General features: G+C 46.7%; 1 protein-coding gene across 1 annotated transcript in view; it reads left to right on the top strand.

Annotated features, from left to right (window-relative positions):
- The window catches only part of ncanb (neurocan b), a gene marked incomplete at its 5' end in the record, with an annotated part of 147,976 nt that overhangs the window by 31,381 nt on the left and 96,934 nt on the right, over positions 1-19,661 (top strand). The gene's annotated exons all lie outside the window — the stretch shown is intronic.

Raw genomic sequence — 19,661 nt, 5'->3', positions numbered from 1 at the left:
ATATAGCCCCGATTTATCACTCGTACATCATAGCTGTTCCAATGTGACATACAGTAACACCATTATGTTGACACAAAACTGCCTCCCGACCTTCCATCTGAGATCACAGACTGTCCAATCCATTTAAATATATGTGTGTTCTGTATTACTTCACCTACTCTGTCTGCATTACATTCTTCCGTTCTGCATTTCCTCCGTAGCCCGACAAAGCCAGGCCACAAATTTAGCTTCACTCTAATGAGGTCTGGCAAGGCTCTCTAGGCATTAGCTTTGGTTGTGTAGGTGTCTTCAATGCAAGCAACTTTGTGGCGATTGGATCAGCTTTTAACCAGTCAGAGCGATGTTTAGACGATATTGTGTAGATGGACCAACTACACGGAGGCATAATACACATCACAGGTGTGTGTGTGTGTGTGTGTGTGTGTGTGTGTGTGTGTGTGTGTGTGTGTGTGTGTGTGTGTGTGTGTGTGTGTGTGTGTGTGTGTGTGTGTGTGTGTGTGTGTGTGTGTGTGTGTGTGTGTGTGTGTGTGTGTGTGTTCGTTCCTGCTTTAACAACAGTCTATTAATGTTGCATCACCGTCTGGGGCATGTTCAATCCCCTGACATTTTAGAGATGCCATGCTGTGTCTGGCTGATATAAAATGCATGGACACTGGGCTCTTGGGATCTTGGTTACCAATACCGCACCTACGTATGTTCTGAGATGTGCATTTTAAAGACACAACTAGGCTGACCAACATACCTTAAACCACATCGGCATTTGAGCAAGTGTAGGCCTACTTTGTTTGTAGTGGCACATGTAATGATGCCCTAGAATGTAAACCACTTCCCTGATGGTGTGTGAAAGTGTTGCTTTTAGAGTTGAAGTTACACTGTGCGCAACTACTGTATAGCACACCTGTAGTTCCCATCAGAGATGTGGTCGAGGTACTGTAGGAATGATTCAGGTGTTTTGGGGAGGAGATCTGATTTTACTACCATTTGTCTGATGTTATGTACTTTACAACATGGAGCATGTCTTTGAATATTGTAGCCAGTTTGGGGTCACTGCATAGCGACGTGCCAGTGTCTTTTGCTAATCTATTCAAGGGCTGAATATTGTACCATACACAACATGGGACTGTTGTTGTTGTTCTGATGGATTGGGGAGGCTATGAGGTTGCGTGTGAAAGCGGTCCGCTATATATTATACAGATTGTTTTGCTGAATGTCACAGTGAATTTCAAAACTCAAAACCCTAACGCCCCAAGATACAGTTGCCATGCATTTTATGCATGTGCCAGACACAGTGTGGTCTGGCAATCTCTGACAAAAATAGTTCAGTAAAATGCCCGGAAAGGGAGGATACTTTATTTAAACATTTCTATTTCAATTTCCATAAAAGATGTTTTTCTTTTATCAAAAATGCAATTTTTACCTGTCTCTCTTTTTTGGGGCATTTTTTTTTTTTAAAGATTTCTTTCTGCCTTTTTCTGCCTTTATTGATGGGAAAGTAGACAGGAAATGGGGAGAGAGATGGGGGGTGACACGCATCTCTCTCTCTCTCTCTCTCTCTCTCTCTCTCTCTCTCTCTCTCTCTCTCTCTCTGTCTTAATACTTTTGGCTCATGGTCTCTGTTCCTGTCTTATTCTATCTTTCTCTTTCAAGTTCTTTCTTTCTCTGAACTTATTGTGCATGCGCATAAGGCTAGTTTAGTGTGTGTGTGTGTGTGTGTGTGTGTGTGTGTGTGTGTGTGTGTGTGTGTGTGTGTGTGTGTGTGTGTGTGTGTGTGTGTGTGTGTGTGTGTGTGTGTGTGTGTGTGTGTGTGTGTGTGTGTGGTTGTTGTGCGTGTGTGCGCACGAGTGCTCTTTGTCTCAGCTTGTTCACATTGATTTCTTCTGGTGGTGAATAGCCTCTCTCCTGCTGTGGTAGAAAGCAACTGGTGAACCATAACAAATGTGACGTGGTTAGGAATGCTTGTGTCTTCCTCATGCTCATTTGAAAGCCAAACAACCAAAATCAACCTCCTAGAGAGATTCGGTTAAATATTCAACCCATATTTCAACAATCCTGGTGGAATAATACCACTGCTACAACTCAGATCTCCATTCTTTCTCCGCGAATGCACGCACGTGCGTGTGTGTGTGTGTGTGTGTGCGTGTGTGTGTGTGTGTGTGTGTGTGTGTGTGTGTGTGTGTGTGTTTATTTTAGTTTACGCAATACATTTTCAATCATTTTTCATCTTATACTGTTGCTTGAAGCATTTAAATTACATTGCGGTTCTCAAATTTGACCTTGACGAGTGACTGCATGAAAGAAAATCACTCAAGTTTTACTGCCGATCTTCACAGATTCTACTGCCGCAGCTGTCTTTTTATCATGTCTCTGAACCTGCGAAAACGTTGTATTTTTAATCTCATGATTAAAAGGAAGAAGCTGTATTTAGGTGAGGATTGAGTAGGCATGGGGTCTCCTGGGTACGTAACACTGAAAGTGACACTGCTCTTGCTGAATGATTAGAAGCATGACCTTTTACAACTGTCAGTGATAGCACTAGGAAATTACAGCAATGGCTCCACGCCAGTTACTGCAAAGAGAGAGAGAAAGAGACACGGAGAGAGAGAGAGAGAGAGAGAGAGAGAGGGAGGGGGCATATAAGGTATTGAAGTTTGCTACAGTGATGTGGGGAGAGGGAGGTGAACACGTCCTCCTTACTGGTGAAGGTTCATAAGCCCATTTAATCAGCGATCAATGACAGCATCATTAACAGTCCCCTGAGCCTCTGCAGAGAAATAACCGCCTTCTACAGTACAGTATATTGAGTATTATCTCGTTTTTATCTATTTTGTTTGTCCTTTCTTTCTTTGTTTCATCCTTCCTCTGTTTCTTGACGTCTGTGTCAGCTCCCTGTGTTCTATTAGGTCATATATCAGGGTGATAAGGTCAGACATTGTCTGTGGTGTCATATGTAGTCCTCCACACCCCATAGCGCCGTCTGAAATGCCTTTTAACCGCACGCAAGCACGCGTGCACGTGGGGGCACACACACACACACACACACACACACACACACACACACACACACACACACACACACACACACACACACACACACACACACACACACACACACACACAGAGAAGATGACATAATCCTTCACAGAGAGCAGTACAAGAGCAGTAAAGTAAGCTGTAAGCTCATTTAATTACATTTTCTTCCTTAATCACTCACACTCATCTGCATGAATTTATAATCCTGGCGTTAAAGAAATAATATTAATATCATACACTTTACAATAAATAAACCAAATGACAAAGAACAACAACAAAATAGAAAATAGAATAGATCAAAACAAACAAAAGCATTCACACGGAGAATGAAAAATGATACCAGAGATATATGCCTGCAGTAAAGGCTGCGGCAATGCATATACTTCTTGCAAAAACTAAGTCATAAGACTAAAGTGACATGATAGCGAAGAAAACGATTGAATTCCCCTGCAAAGTTATTTTCTGCACTTCTTGTTGCTCCAAATCTTTTAACTAGTCGAACATAACAGCAGATACTGTAACACCAATGCAAACAATTATGTGTGATTGCTCAGAAATGTAAGGATTTATTTTGTTTTATTTCCGCAATCAGATCCAGGTGGCATAATCACTGTTCCAGCACTATAACGTGGGCGGGGTCTAATTAACTCAAAATGGAGCTTTATAGGGTATAAAGCAATTTATCCGCAGAGAACTTGTTTGGTTTCGGCAAGAAGAAAAACTGTTGAGTTCTTTTGAAGTATGCTGCCAGCTTAAGAGTACACCTGACTTGTGGGTGTCACAAAGACTTCTAAAAGTCCTACACTCCTCCAAACAACATTTGATCCACAAGGTAACCATGCATGGAAATTTACTGAGAGGCTCTCTGCGCTGGCATCTGGCCGTGTGGGGAGATGGAGTGTGAACCAGATACAGTATGCAGGCTATGTGCAACCTTTATATTACCACCGACACGCTGATATGGTGTCTGACTGGCCGGTAAACAGGAAATGGGATGTCTGTGAGTTATCGCTGCCTTGGCTCACGCTTTGCCTGGGACCCAAGATGGATCAGACTTCCTGTACATCAATAACATAAGGCTACCTCGGCCCAGACCAGATTAGAGTGCAGCATTTGAAGAAGTAGCAGCTTTATGAGGAGGAGAGATGTCGACAAAGAGGATCAAGCAGAGGGTGGTAGAGGATGGTATGGGTTGTTTTTTTAAATTGATGTACAATACATGTTTGTCCGCTGGTGTACGTTGGAGACCTGAGCAGTGAGAGGACATGCTCAATGCTGTCCATCGAACCATATTGATTTCCCTACCTTTGTGTAGTGTTCTGCCTTCCTTGCCCCCCCTCCCCTTCTCTCTCACACACACTCTCTTTTTCTCATTATTTTTGTCCCCTGCTCTCGGTTTGTCTCCCTCCCACCCTCACACATTCTCACCTTTAGATGTTTCTGTCTCTCTCTGAGTTTGTGTCTTTGAATACTCCTCTGGTCAATCTATTTGTATCTCTGTGCCACAATGTTTAGAGAGCCTGTTGAACTCCAGAGTGTAACAGCACACAACAATCAATGGACTGGTCTTGGACTCAAGCTTGGCTTGTTTTAAATGTTTTTACTGGCTTGTCAACTACAGTAATACGAGTTGGGAGTGAGAACGCACGTCCGCACTCTGTTGTCAGTCACGTGATGTTGGACTGCTAGGAACGTTGGAAAGGGGGAAAAAATCATGGCTTTGTCTTAAAAACATTAGGTCCCTCTCCATTTTTTTCTATCACTAATTCATCCAGTTTCAAATATTAGTGACATTTACCTGTTTAGACCCGTGGCCGATTCTAAAAATGGCTTCTAAATCCTGACCAAAATTTTCGGAAAAACTTCTAATATGTATTCAAAAATTACAAAAAAATATATGTTGCTATATACTGTACATAGCAACAGCAACCCCAAAAGGGGTTCCCGTCCTGAAAGGTATAGTTACAAAAAGGGGTTCCCACCAAAAATGGGTTAAAGCAGTTTTATCTTCTATGTATGTTACAGTAGGCTATGTATGCTTTTTTGTGGGTATCACCAGAGCTGATTGTCAGTACAAGCACCAACTTATTATTTGGAAAACATCAAGTCAAATATAGTTGCACAGTTGAAAAATACCAATATGCTGTCTTTGAGAACTCACCCACGCATGTTGCTGCACTGTTTGAAGCTTTTAAAAAGCCCAGCTGGTATCATCAACATTACCATCGGGACTATTGGGAATGTAACGTTCTAATTAATCTCTCAAGAACAGATTCAGAGCTATGCTACTGAATCTGTCGAGAGCCCCGTTCAGAACGTGTACGCGTTAGCTTACAAGTGGGCGTGCCTTCAGATCAGGAAGCAGGCCGCGCTTTACCCAATCAAATGTAGTGTGCGGGATTTACTGTCTGTCTGTGCGCTCCCTTCCCACTGAAAACAAACCGAAACTCATTTAACAATAGCGTCCTTGGAGCAGGCAAAACCACGGAAAGATATTCACATTTGAACTTGCTCTTTCATCATAGAAACAAGTGGGCTCCATTCAGCTCGTCCCAGAGCCAAGTGAAAGAGTAAAAAACAGCAGAGGGCGCTGTTTTTCCTTTTTATTTGGCGATGGGTTCCCAGATTGCGTTCTAATTAACTCATGGAAGGACTTGCATGAGTTCTCCCATGAGTTCTGATTGACAGTTGTACTCTCGACAGACTGGGGAGGTCACATAATAAAACAGGTGTGAAAACTGAGGTATACATGTGTGTAAACAAAAGCACATGGTGGTAAAACAGGCGGGAAACTGAGGATCACATGGTGTAAAAAAAATGATGACAGAGAACTGCTGGGGAGAAATACAGGGAAAGCTAAATAAAATCACAAGGAATTACACAAAATTGTGTTGGAAGGTTGTTATTGTGTCACTTAGTTTCAGCTCCCTTAAATCCAGCCACATCTCTCATTCTCCTGCCTTCTTTGTCGACTTCTTTGTCCTCACGTCCCTCTCATTCTCTTTTTTTCCCGTCTTGGTGTAATTCTGCCATTTTTTCCGCTCACTGCTGAATCTAATCCTGTGCTATTGGCTTCTGCTTATTAAACGAATGGGATTTGTTAAAGCAGGGCCTTGGGGGACAGTGGGCTCCGTTGTGGAGTGGGATAAAACGCCGTTACACACCAGAGCATGTGCGTTTTTGTGTCCTGTTAACTAGGGGATAGTCAAGCAAAAAAAGTGTTGAAAACGAGATTAAGTGCACTGGAGAACGGGCACTGGGGCTTTTGTGTGCACTGACTGCTAGCTTGATAATTCACAATGGTCTGTTTTAGAATGTTTTATATCATACCATATAAATGATGTACTTTGAAGAGCCTTCAAAGTACAGGTGCAGTATTTTTTTTTACATACAGTAGGAATATGCTGTGGAGGGTAATATACCTCAGAGTACAGCCACTGGGTCATCGAGCTATTAGGTTTGATTTCAGTACATAATGAATTTATTTCCAGAGCATCAGTAATGAGCTATAATAAAGTGCCCTCTTCACTTCTGTGTAAGCACAGTAGCACTTGACATCCAGTCTCTCAATAGACAAGTCAAGTACCGCAGAGTTATAGGCTACTTAGTTGTGCATCGAAAATAGCCGATCCACAAGCTCACAACGCATCGCGCTGTGACTCGTTGTGAGTTTGCAGACCAGACATTTTTGGTGCACAACACCGGCACGCAACAAAGTATAAATCAGAATCAAAAAATTATTGAGTGTCACAGTGTGCACTATACTAGTAGCATATCAGGCAAATACTACTCTCCAAAGTGCTGTTAAGTTCACAGCAGACAAACGTAAAATAAAATGTTCAGTTATTGGCTCAATCAGCACATTTCTATATAGAAACAAAAGAACATGAACAAAGTAAATGGAATAAAAGCATTCCTTGCCATTTCACAAAAACATTGCTGATGTTGAATACAATTATTATTTTTCTTTTTTTTATAAGCCAATGCACCATTAAAATTGAGTTTAACATTCTGATGCGGAACAAAAGGAAAAAACACCCTCTGAAAACATGGCTCAAACTGTCATTTTTACGGTTTCATATAAATGCTTTATTTCTTTTGCTTCCACAACAAAACTCAGTGATTACTCAGCCTACAGGAAGGAGCCCCATCAGGGACAACTCGGCTGTATTTTCTGGATTGTTTGACCCAGAGTTCCCATTATGGTAGATTAATGACTGAATGCCTTGGCAGTGTCAGTGTCTAGTAGACCAACTAGAATAGTCATGAGAAATGAGCTGTTCTGGCTATGAATACTTTCCTCTCTCTGAGCCCCTGGAAGAAGCGTCCCAAAATTCTGGAGTTTAACTTTGACAACAAGCAAACAACAGCATATTGAATGTTTTAGGCTACAGGGTTTCTTGTCAATTCTCCGTAACATACTCACTATGGGATATCAGCGCCTCCTGGCGTGATGCAGAGCTACATACCATAAACTCCCGGGCCATTCATTGGCTGAGAAGGGTATGTCACGTGTCCGGTAAACCGGAAGAGGTATAAAACCTCTTGCGTGACGTGGCTCATCCTCTTTCGCTTCTCTGCATGGCAGATGCAACAGCTCAAGACATACCTTAATAATAACAAACGTAACTTTGATCAGGACAGAAACCAGCTTTAGCCCACTCGGTGGTACTTGTACTAACCAACGGGTTTTCCTCCTATTAAAAAAAAAAAGTTTTATTATTTCCGCTCCCGCGGCTATCTTCTCTTTCTTTCTTTTACTGCTAAAGCAAGTTTTCCTCCTTTGAGTTTTCCGCGCTCTTAGCCTTGCGGTTGAAAGCTAACAGGTTAGCTCGAGATGGAGGTTCCACGTCCCTGCGTATTGCTGCTCTGCCGCTTGATGATCGCCGGGGATGACCCTCGTGGTTTCTGCATCTCGTGCCTCGGTCTCTACGGGGCCGGGGCATTTCCAAGATGCACCGGGACGCTGCGAGGACTGCGCTGTTCTCCACGCTGCACCTCGATAGCCGCTTAGCCAGGGCAGCGCCCTGGCTGCGGGAGGCAGCGACGTCTCGTCCCCGGTCGTCGCGGATCCAGCAACACGGCCCAGGGAACGTGGGTGGTGGGGCCCACCACGTGCGCTCACAGTCCACAATGGGCCCTCCGGCAGTCCCGGCTGCGAGCGGCGTTAGCCCCCGCTCGCAGCACCTCCAGGCTGCTACACAAGCCGTGCTACGCAGCACTGCAGCAGCCGCTAGCACCGTGACGGGGGGAACCACCCAGGTGCGACTGCCTAGCGGCACTTCCTCCCCCTCTTCCCAGCCGTCTACTCCGCTGCCACAGCAAGCGTACCGGGCCAGCGGTGCGTCGCCAGGAGACAACGAAGGGGCGCCGGCGACGGCAGCATAGGCGAGGGGAGAACGAGGCAGACGCTCGTGAGTGAGTTAGCCCAGACTAGCTACGTTAGCTGCTTCGCTAGGTTAACGTCGCCTTAGTCAGGCAGTGTTTTGTTGGCTTAACACCCATGCAACAGGTTATTAACAGCGTTGTCCTAGCCTAGCTTGCCTCGCTAGGATAACACCAGCTTGTTAGCCTTCTCACTCTGTGTATCGAGCAAACCTCGGGGGCTTCTGAAGACCTTACTCGATGGACAAGACGGCTCCTCGACTGCCAGAAGGCCATGTTTAATGAAAACGAATGTGTGTTCAAAAGTACAAATTTTTTTCTGCCAAAGAAATAAATGTGTTACATGTTACAAACGATCTCGTTCTTTCACGTGGCTTGAGTGCAGCGGAGCAGTGGAGTCCCCTACCGCGGGCTTCTCTGCTCCAATGCTCTCTGTATGTAAGCCCATAATGTCTGTGATGCCCGAACTCCGGTATCCAGACATTGATGGGCTAATATCTGTGCATGTAATGTAAATGTATCAACGTTCTCAATTACATAAGCCCACACTGTCTAGAACACCCGAGTCCCGGTGTTCTAGACATTGTTGGATAACATCTGAAAGAGCAGCGGAGCAATGGAGTCCCCTGCAAGAGGGCTTCTCTGCTCCAATGCTCTCTGTGTATAAGTCCACAATGTCTGTGATGCCCGAACTCCGGTATCCCAGACATTGATGGGATGATATCCGTGCATGTAATGTATCAACGTTCTCAATTACATAAGCCCACACTGTCTAGAACACCCGAGTCCCGATGTTCTAGACATTGTCTGTGCATGTTTTTGGATCATATGAAGGTAATATAAAAACCCACATCACCCCTGTCCGCTAGAGGGCGCAAATGCGCCAGTGGAATGGGGTCACGCCGGTTTTTGCCTTCCGTCCCACAGGAAGTGCCCAGGCACCACTGTGAACCGGAAGTACTTCGGTCAGACATGACCCCTTGGCCGTACCGCCTCATGATTTGCAGGCCACGTTCGCCTTTAACGAGCGACAAAGCATCCCCTACGGGGAGGAAGGTTTTGTCTTCTCACAGGCTTCCGTCTCACAGGAAGTGCCCACGCACCACTGTGAACCGGAAGTACTTCGGTCAGACATGACCCCTTGGCCGTACCGCCTCATGATTTGCAGGCCACGTTCGCCTTTAACGAGCGACAAAGCATCCCCTACGGGGAGGAAGGTTTTGTCGCCTCACAGGCTTCCGTCCCACAGGAAGTGCCCACGCACCACTGTGAACCGGAAGTACTTCGGTCAGACATGACCCCTTGGCCGTACCGCCTCGCGTTCGCCGCTGGAGGGCGACAAAGCACCTCCTAGAGGAGGACAACTTTGTCGACAAGATGGCGGCGGCCAGGGTAAATTGGGAAGAGAGTACTGACAGTAGCGTCGATCCCATTGTGAGGATGGAATGCGGATGTGCTCTGTCACTCTACGTCAATGAGATAGTTCCAATGTTGGTACTATAGCCCATAGAGGCCCGCTTTGCGGCGACATCAAAGCGTGACGTTACTCTCTCTTCTACACTCTGGCGACGGCCAAGGTAGGATTAATCATTGATATATATATAGTTTTCACTGTATATATCTTTGGGCTTAATTCTGACGCCGGGGTTTTTCCCCGTGGCCAGTCTCGTGACTCCTCCGAGTCCTCCGTTGGCCCGAGGGTTAGCACCGCCGGCGGCAGTGGCAGCGTCACTGGTCCCCATGGCAACGGTCCCCATGGCAACGCTCCCACTCTCCGAGCGGCCGATGACGTCACATCCACTCGCTCGGTGTGTGAAGCAATGGACGGTTTGCAAGCCGAATGCTTAGGTATTGCTAAGCAATACTAAAGGGTTTCAGGCTGCATTTCTCCACAAATCCCCCCGTGACAGAAAAAGTATTGTTTTCCCGTGCAAGGGGTCCAGCAGCCAATACTCTGAGGGAGGAAGTCTCCTTCCTCTTGAGCTTGGGCGCTATTAAAGAATTACTTCCGATACTTCTGTTTACTATCCCAGTACATCAGCGTTACACTGTGTGTGTACAGGGTTTTTCAGTACAGCAGTGACACACTGTGATTGTACTGATCAACTCCCCTGATCCGCAACAACACATTGTGGTTGTACTGGTGTGTTTTCCACGTGCTCTTATGCATATAATCTCCTATGTCGGACACGGTGTTGTTCCTCTCATGCAGAGGGTAAGGCAACCATGTCTCTGAGAGAGGGGGTTCACTCTCTCTCCATAGTGAGTATGTTACGAAGAATTTGTCAAGAAACGCGAGGTTACGTTGTAACCCCGGTTTCCTTAGAATTCAGAGTAACATAGTCAGAGAACTATCTATGAATCGGAACCAACTGGTTTTCTATTCGTAATATTTTCTGGTGGGAAAGAAGGGGGGGGGGGGGGGTACGACCCATTCTGAATCTGAAGGGTCTCAATAAATACTTGGGTCAAAGAGCGGACCTCTGTCTCCGCCATTTTGGACTACAGGCCTCACGGACTACAGGCCTCGTTCGCCACTAACGAGCGACAAAGCACTCCCTAAGGGGAGGACGACTTTGTCGACGCTCCGTCCGGAGCCTTTGGGCTCAGACGAGAGGGCGACGGCCAAGGTAGGCTTACTTCGGACGGCCCCGTTTGTCAGAGTGACAGCGCCGTTGGTTTCCATGGAAACAGACAGGCTGCGCTGGCGGACAAACCGGATGCTGACGTCAGGCAAGGTCCCCGTGACCGGTCACGTGACCCCGCCGGGTCCTAACGGACCGTTAGTGCCTCTACTGCCTCGAGCGGTCACCTCAGGGTTAGCACCGCTGGCGGCAGTGGCAGCGTCGCTGGTCCCCATGGCAACGCACACAGGGTTAGCGCTGCTAGCACCAGGAGTAGCGTCTTTGGTCCCCATGGCAACGCACACACAAAGAACCGGTTCCCTTGGAAACGGATCTCAACGTTTCTTGGCCCATGGTGATTTAGCCTTGTCTAGCTTGTTAGCTGCTAGGTTTACAGAACCTCCAGTCAGGCTACTGTTGCTTCGATTGGCGGCTAACTGGCCTCACTAACAACAACACATTGCAGTGTTGTTTTTTGGTGCAGCGCATAGCCAGCCCCGCTAAAGCAACACCACGGTGGCCACCTTCCACCGCTACCCTTCCACGGTCTCTAACGGCCCCGCATGTGCGGGTCCGCTGGATCACGTGGCGACATCACCGGTCCAGTTGGAAACGTGTGCGTTGTCCGCACTGGGTGACATCAGAGCCCCTACTGACTCGCTTGCTGAGGCAGCTTGTTGGAGAGTTTGCAGTCCGGAACTGTTTTACTATCCCGGTACTTCAGTGGTACACTGTGTGTGTAGGGGTTTTTTCAGTACAGCAGTGACACACTGTGGTTGTACTGGTCAGCTCCCCTGATCAACAACAACACACTGTGGTTGTACTGGTGTATGACCCTCTCTGCGGACGGTGCGTTAAGGAGATGGGTGGACCAGCATTGTTTTCAATGCTTATTTCCACGTTCCTTTCTATCCACCACAGTCAGGAGGTGGCGCGGCACACAGACGTGGCCGTTTCCCCACTTGACGTCGAGGGGTTTTTCACCGTCACCGTCCGTCGAGCGTCTTGGTCCCGTCTCAGCAGACCACCTTCATAGGGGATCTCGCTGGGCTAGACCAGGCTCACGGCGCGTCTGTCCCGGGCGGGATAGACAGCGTTTCGGCCTGGGGTCTTCTCGCGTGAGGCGACAAGTCACATACAGGCTATGCGTGCAGGCGACGGGTCTCATGACTTCGGCCTCACACCTGTTTCGTTTGGACAAGCCCCACGTGTGACCTTTTTTCCCCGGAGGTGGATGTGGGCTCTTGGAGCCCCGTCCACCTGAGGTTGTCATGTCCTGATCAGGAACCGACAACACCACGACCGTGTGCTATGCCAAAAAGCAGGGAGGCCTGGCCTCTCCAGTGTTGGACAGGCTAGCTGGCGATCTGACGCTGTGGTGCGACGCGCGCCTTACGTCAACCAGGGCCTCACAGGTACCGGGCCTCCTGAACAGTGGAGCGACTCTGTTGTCCAGGGGCATTTTTTGGTACGCAGATTGGCCTCTCCTCCGGAGATAACAAGCCAGATCTGGGCCAGGTTGGCCGACTGAACTGCTTTATGCATTCCCGTCACTGGAGTTGGTCCTCTCAACTTGTCAGACTCCACGGACTGTCAGTGCCACTGGTGGCACTGGCGTGGGGCGCATGGAGGTTAGGAATAATCCTCTCCTCTACAACGAGCCCTGGGCCCTCCCCCCGATCAGAGATCTGCTACGGCAGGCAGGGGTCGGAATTTTCCACAAGCAACCTCAGGACCTAGACCGGTGGGCTTGGCCCGTGAGGGGGAGACCTTGACTTCTTATGGCCTGCCCCCTGAGGTGGTAGCTACCATCCAGGGGGCGAGGGCCCTTTCCACGAGGTCTGCGTACGACGACAGGTGGAACCTGTTCGTGTCATGGTGTCTGGGTCAGTCACCGCCGGTTGAGGCCTTCCGGGCCTCGGTACGCAGCATCCTCATGTTCTTGCAGGACAAATTGAACCAAGGTCTGGTTTTCTCGACGGTTAAGGTGTACCAGGCGGCCATTTCCGCTTGTCACGTGGGTTTCGATGACATGACGGTTGGCCGACATCCGCTGGTGCGTAGTTTTATGAACGGTGCCAGGCGGGCCAGGCCGGTCTCTAGGCCTCTGTTCCCGGCCTGGGACCTGGTGGTGGTGCTGGGGGCGCTTTGCCTCCCACCGTTCGAGCCTTTTCACTCTATGGATCTGGAGATCGTTAGTCTCGAAACGGTTCTTGTGGTTGTTTTCACTACAGCTACACGGGTCAGCGACATACATGCGCTCTCAGTAAGTTCGGAGTGCATGAGGTTCTTGGGAGACGACAGCAGGGTTTGGTTAAGCCCGACATGGCGTTTGTTCCCAAGAACGGAATGGTGACCCAGACACCGGTTGAGCTGATAGTTTTTCATCCGCCTTCTGTCGCTTCGGCAGAGGATAGGCGGCTGCACTGTCTCTGCCCAGTGAGGGCGTTGAAGCTCTACGGCCGGTCGTCGTCGCAACTTTTTGTCTCCTTCGGCCCAGATGTTCGGAGGAAGGCAGTGACTAAGGCGACGCTTTCTAGATGGAGTGTGGATGCCATTAGCCTGGCCTACGTCAGTAGTGGCGCTCCAGTTCCAGAAGGACTGAAGGCTCACTCTACTAGAGGCGTGGCTACTTCCTGGGCCCTCTCCAGGGAAATGTCGGTCCAGGAGGTGTGCGCGGCCGCAAACTGGTCGTCTCCATCGACTTTTGCGGCTTTCTACAGCCTGGATATGGCAGCGGCGTCAGTGGCGCACGCTGTACTGGACATAGCGGCTGTCTCTAGTTAGGGTAGGGGAGGTTAGGCAGGTCTTTTGTGTAACCCGCCTTTTTTCCCTTCTCTACCTTCCTTCTCTTGAGTCCCCTCGGAACCACCGTTGGTAGGTTTCCAGGGGAGGAGGCCCTGTTTCCTTGTTTTCACTTATGGGTCAGACTTGTGTCTGTTCATTAGATGAATAGGCAGACTTGGTCTGTCAGGGTCCTTTTCTTTCAATTATATACCGCACCCCGGCCCGGAGGGCTGGGGCGCCCGTGAGGCCGAAGGTCACGTCCAGGGGGACGGGGCCTTATGGCTAGGGGGCGTGCGGACCTGAGATTCGGTATGGCTATAAGCCCAGGGGGGTTTATGCATCCCATAGTGAGTATGTTACGGAGAATTGACAAGAAACTCAGGGTTACGGATGTAACCCCGGTTTCTTTAGAATTCGGAGTAACATACTCACCTAACACCCCTGTTTGTGTGCATCTGCATGCAGGAAGCGTGTTAAAGAGGATGAGCCACGTCACGCAAGAGGTTTTATACCTCTTCCGGTTTACCGGACACGTGACATACCCTTCTCAGCCAATGAATGGCCCGGGAGTTTATGGTATGTAGCTCTGCATCACGCCAGGAGGCGCTGATATCCCATAGTGAGTATGTTACTCCGAATTCTAAAGAAACCGGGGTTACATCCGTAACCCTGAGTTTTATATTTATCTGGATATAATGTTCTCCAATGTGTGAGACTATTTCTGAGTGTTCACCCACCCCTTTGCGCTGTATTCTACAACTATGACCTATTTTAATACAATAATTCCCCTGTGTTGTTTGTTGTCTTTTGGAGATAACTGTTGGAGATAATAAGCTTTCCATAACTTTACATTGCTGAGAAGTACTGTAGAAGTACAAAATGGGCCGTGCGTCGCAGTGTTTTCCCTGATATAATTATGCATTTGTTGATCTTGGCTAGAGAGAAGGCACGGTAAGATCAACTGGTTTAATTAGGGATACAACTGGAGAGTAAACATAACTAATAGCACAACAGATGCATCAACAGCGTGCTGGATCATTTGGGATTTTTAATCAGTATGTCTTTATCACACTCGTTTTTACGGTGGGTTTACGGAGGGTTAGTCTGTTTGTGTGTGTGTCTATATGTGTCCAGAGCTAATCTCGCAAACCGCAGGACCGATTGGAGTCATACAGTATGTCATAGAGTATGCCAGACGACTCATGTCACAGGCTGGTTCTCATGTCACAGAGCCACACCGTTCCCATGTAGATCCTGTGATCCACAGGATTCCATTTTTTATCGTCTTTAGAAATGAGCTAAGAAAACGGCTATACTGGGCTTGCGGCCATCTCTGTGCCCATGGACGTGTTGGTCTTAACACATTCACTGCCAGGTACTATGCTTTGACGATCTGTGGAGAGACGCGGATGTAAAAAAAAAAGTGTCCGGGGGTGGGGGAGGGTCTCGTCTATCCACTGGAACAAAAACATTTTACCGCGATCGGCCATTTTGTTGCTATCCCGTTGAAAATGGCTCGTTTTCACAAAAAAAATAAAGAATCCAAGCTAGAAGTGGTTTTTAACAAATCCTAATATAGGAATGGACGGACGTTTTTTGGGATGATGTCACATCCGTCCATTCCTATAAAATAAATTTGAATTTAATGTATATCTACGTCAATGGCGGTCAACGGTTGGATCTGAAAGGACGTAGATCTAGGGATAGTTCACCCAAAAAATTACTTATTTTCTAATTTCTATCAATTACACACCCCATGAAGCCTTGAATTCATGGATTGGTTTTTTTTTGTCGCATTCCGAAGCCAATAATTTGATGACCGGCGGAGTTTCCGGTAGGAGACTCAATGGAGACTCTTTGCGTCTCCTACCGTAGACTCCGCCAGTCAATCAAATTACTGGCTTAGGAAATTGACAAAAACAAAAAAATCTCCATGAATTCAAGGCTCCATGGGGTGAGTAATCGATAGAAAATAAGTTATTTTGGGGGTGAACTATCCCTTAGGGTTTTAGCCCAGGCTTAAGGAGAATTTTGGACTAAAGTTTTCTTACCTTTTCTATGACGTTATGATATCTTAGGATGAATGGTACAGTAGAAAATTTTCATAACTCCACCCCTGAGCCGCCACAGCTTAAAAGGTGCGCGGATAGGCCTTAGGTTAGATCACATATTTTAATAGCTTTTATTTTTATTTTATTTTTTTAGATCTGACGTTCATAGTGACAGAACACTGCCCCCCAAAAAAAAAAAAACAGAAGTCTCGCTAGACGAGATTGAAATCTCGAGATTTCAATCTCGTCTAGCGAGACTTCTGTTTTTTTTTTTTGTTTTTTTTTGGTTGCATAGTGCTCTGTCACTATGAACGTCAGATCTCACCAAATTTTTTTAGAAAAAAAGCTATTAAAATATGTGATCTAACCTAAGGCCTTTAGTCCAAAATTCTCCTTTTAAGGCCAGTCCACACCAACGCAACTCCTTGCAACTGCATCTCCTTGCAACTCCGTGCAACCATTATCCCCAAATGGCACCAGTCTTTAACTGGTCAGTCCAGACCGTTGCAACGGTCTCTAAAACGGTTTTGTTGCAAGGAGTTGCATTGGTGTGGACTGGCCTTTAGAGGGAGTGAGAAAAGTCAGAAAACCTTTGTGCCTTAGACCACTGGTCTACAACCCGGCAAATTACTTCCCTTCTATTTAAAGACTACATTATTCCGATTAATCAGAATCAGAATCGGAATCAACTTTATTGTCACAGGTTTCCAGGTGTAAAACTTGTTTTTGTGCAAGCTCCATCGTTTTGTTATTTCCATAAAAGAGAAAGGGAAGAAGAAGAAGGGGGTAATGGGGAAGAGAGAGAGAGATCAGCAAAAAAAAAAAAAATCTACATATTTACACATAGTATATCTATCCGGGGCGGACGCGACAATGTTCCAGAGCTAACACGGAAGCAGCCTTCACCCTCCGTGGCGCTCCCTGTAAAGATGCGTGACTATCTGGGTTGGTGCCTACAATCTGCTTGTTATCACGCACAGGGAAGCGTAGCAGTGCAGATAAATATCAGCGCATTTTTCCTAGAGTTGCATGTCAAAGGATGGACTTGTTAATGGGGCAGAGAATTGAGAGACGGCAAAGGCAAAGGGTCCACTGACCAAAGACAACATTCCTGTCCCTCACAGACAAGAGTGCCTCTGTAACCTGTGCTTTTCTCATCAGGCTGTTTGTCAATTCAATTCAATTCAATTCAATTCAATTCAATTCAATTCAATTCAATTCAATTCAATTCAATTCAATTCAATTCAATTCAATTCAATTCAATTCAATTCAATTCAATTCAATTCAATTCAATTCAATTTTATTAAAGTGTCAAATCACAACAAGTTGTCTCAAGACACTTTACATGTAGAGAAGAGACCCGACATCCCACCCTGAGCAAGCAATTTTGCGACAGTGGCAACTGCTGTCGTCTGCTATTAAATGATTTGGAGACTAATGGCAGTTTTCCACTCCCTGTTGCTGTCAATGTCACTGTTGTGCTTTATTTCTTTGCAAGTGTGAGTGCTGGAATGCACCAAAAATTTTAATTGATTTTGTGGTCAGAAGCACTTTATTTGAGCCTTTAGTTATCATTATTCTTATTAATAAGAATATGACTGCTAAAACACCTCGCTGATATGCATCTTTCAGCACAGAGGTGGTGAGGAGAAAGAGAGAGAGGAAAGGGAGAGAGAGATCTGTTTATTTCAAGTAGCCTACACTTTATTGATGATAAGAAATATACCTCTTGACTTGCTGTAGATGTTGTAAACCCATACCCGTGTGGCTTTCTTTTTCTTTTATTTAAACCTTTAAACCTTGTGCCATAGATTGTTTAAATAGGGCCCTGAATCCCTGAGTGACTGATAAAGTTCATGCTTTGGGTGTTTTTGCACTCATTTCTTTGGTTCCAGTCAGTCTGGAGGATCCACGACCAAACCTCTACAGCGATAACACGAAAACCTATACTATACTAAAGTTACGAGTGTCACTACTACTTATTTCCGTCATTTTAAATGAGATAAAACAAAGAGCCCACAAACCGTCTTCACTTGCTCAATAAAGAAAACTTTTATTATAAAGGCAACGTTTCGGTCATGGACCTTCCTACCTTTTTTGGTAGTTTTTCTTTATTGAGCAAGTGAAGACAGTGTGTGGGTTCTTATGTTTTATATTATGTCTGCTCTACCAATGCACCCGTCCCTGAGCAAAAAAAAAAAACGTTGTGCAAAATACTTTTTAAAAGCCCTCCAGCCATTTTCTAGGTTTTGACCTGTAGTCTTGTTTTTTATTTTTTGGCACAGCCATGCACTCCCTGAGGGTGAATAGACGCCTTTTTCTTCTTCTTTTTTCTTCTGTTGCAAACACCTCTGTGTTTGCACCTCTGTGTTTGCAACAAATTGAGAAATACAGCTACAGGGATGGACAGAGACATCGAGCTGACAGGCAGGATGTTGTCAGAAGAAACATAATCCCCTTTGTCGTGCCACTGTGAATAGGAGCCACTGACCTGGTAGGGTTATATGGGCAAACAGTAGAATGGAGCATTGAGAGCCTATCGGATTATGCAGAGACATTCTGCTTCCCTTCCCTGATAGACTATTTCAACACTCTGTCTATCAAGCTGCCCTGTCCCCTTGGAGGATAAAGAAGGGAGACCAACTACATAGCGGTGCAGTTTTTCAAACTGGCACCTTTGTGTCACAGCACAGCGAGCATCCGTGCTGCCTTTTTTTCTCCCTTTACTTCTGAATGAGGTGGATGTAGGAATTATTATTATCTGAAACTGTCTTTTCTTCCCGAGGAAATAGGGGGCTGTATTATGCATGCAGTATGCTCTGAGATATTTGAATAGAAGACGTGTGTATGAGATATTAGTCTTGCATTTCCATTCTCCATTCCCATTCTGCCTTGCCGTCCGCCTGTGTCTGTCAGATGATCTGGCACATGGGCGAAAAAAGAAACCCGCCGCCTGCCACCCAAGTTAACTGTCAATCGTATGAATTCAAAACAAGGTTTTCTAGTTGCGGAGGAGAGGCGAGGGAGAGCAGGATTGGACACAGCTGGGGGTTTTTGGGCTGCAACACTGGCTGGATGACTGCATCCCCCTCTTCCTCACTCAGGCTCAGAGGAAGGGAGCCGAGCACCAACCGCATCCATCCAACAGCAGTCACAACGCATCATGTAGTTACCAGCCTGCAGTGGGTGGACTGGTGGGTGGGCGGCTGGTCTCGCTCATGCATGTCAGCATGTCAGACACACCCCCAGCATTTCTGTGGGAGGGGAGAGTCACAGGAAGCAACAGAAGTGGAAGAATTCAGAGGCAAGGATATAGTAACAGTAAAGAAATACATGGTGAGTGAGGGGATTACAGATACTGTATAAATGAGTCACATTGAGGTAATTAAAGGCCTACTAATACTTGAAGAACAAGGCATATAAAGGAAGTTACAAGATACAATGGGGAAGGAAGAGTTTTAGGGAGGACGAGCTAGACTCCCCTAATACACCAGAGGGTTCCTTACAGAGAGGGGGGTCTTGTGGAGGTCAAACGATATGGGAGGATGTGCTGCACCTCTGCTGAGACTTAAACAGGCCTCTGTGGACGTTCAACCCTCCGGCTGCTTCGCCTGTTAGTGCTACTGTCAGAACTGCAGAACCTCTTCTGGGGGCATCGGAGCATGCAGGAGGGTTCCCATCTGTGTGTGTGTGTGTGTGTGTGTGTGTGTGTGTGTGTGTGTGTGTGTGTGTGTGTGTGTGTGTGTGTGTGTGTGTGTGTGTGTGTGTGTGTGTGTGTGTGTGT

This window comes from Gymnoscopelus braueri, assembly GCF_963280865.1.
Source record: "Gymnoscopelus braueri genome assembly, chromosome: 6".
Classification (NCBI taxonomy): Eukaryota; Metazoa; Chordata; class Actinopteri; order Myctophiformes; family Myctophidae; genus Gymnoscopelus; species Gymnoscopelus braueri.
The sequence above is the reverse complement of the archived record's forward strand: the minus strand, read 5'-3'. Positions and strand labels throughout refer to the sequence as shown.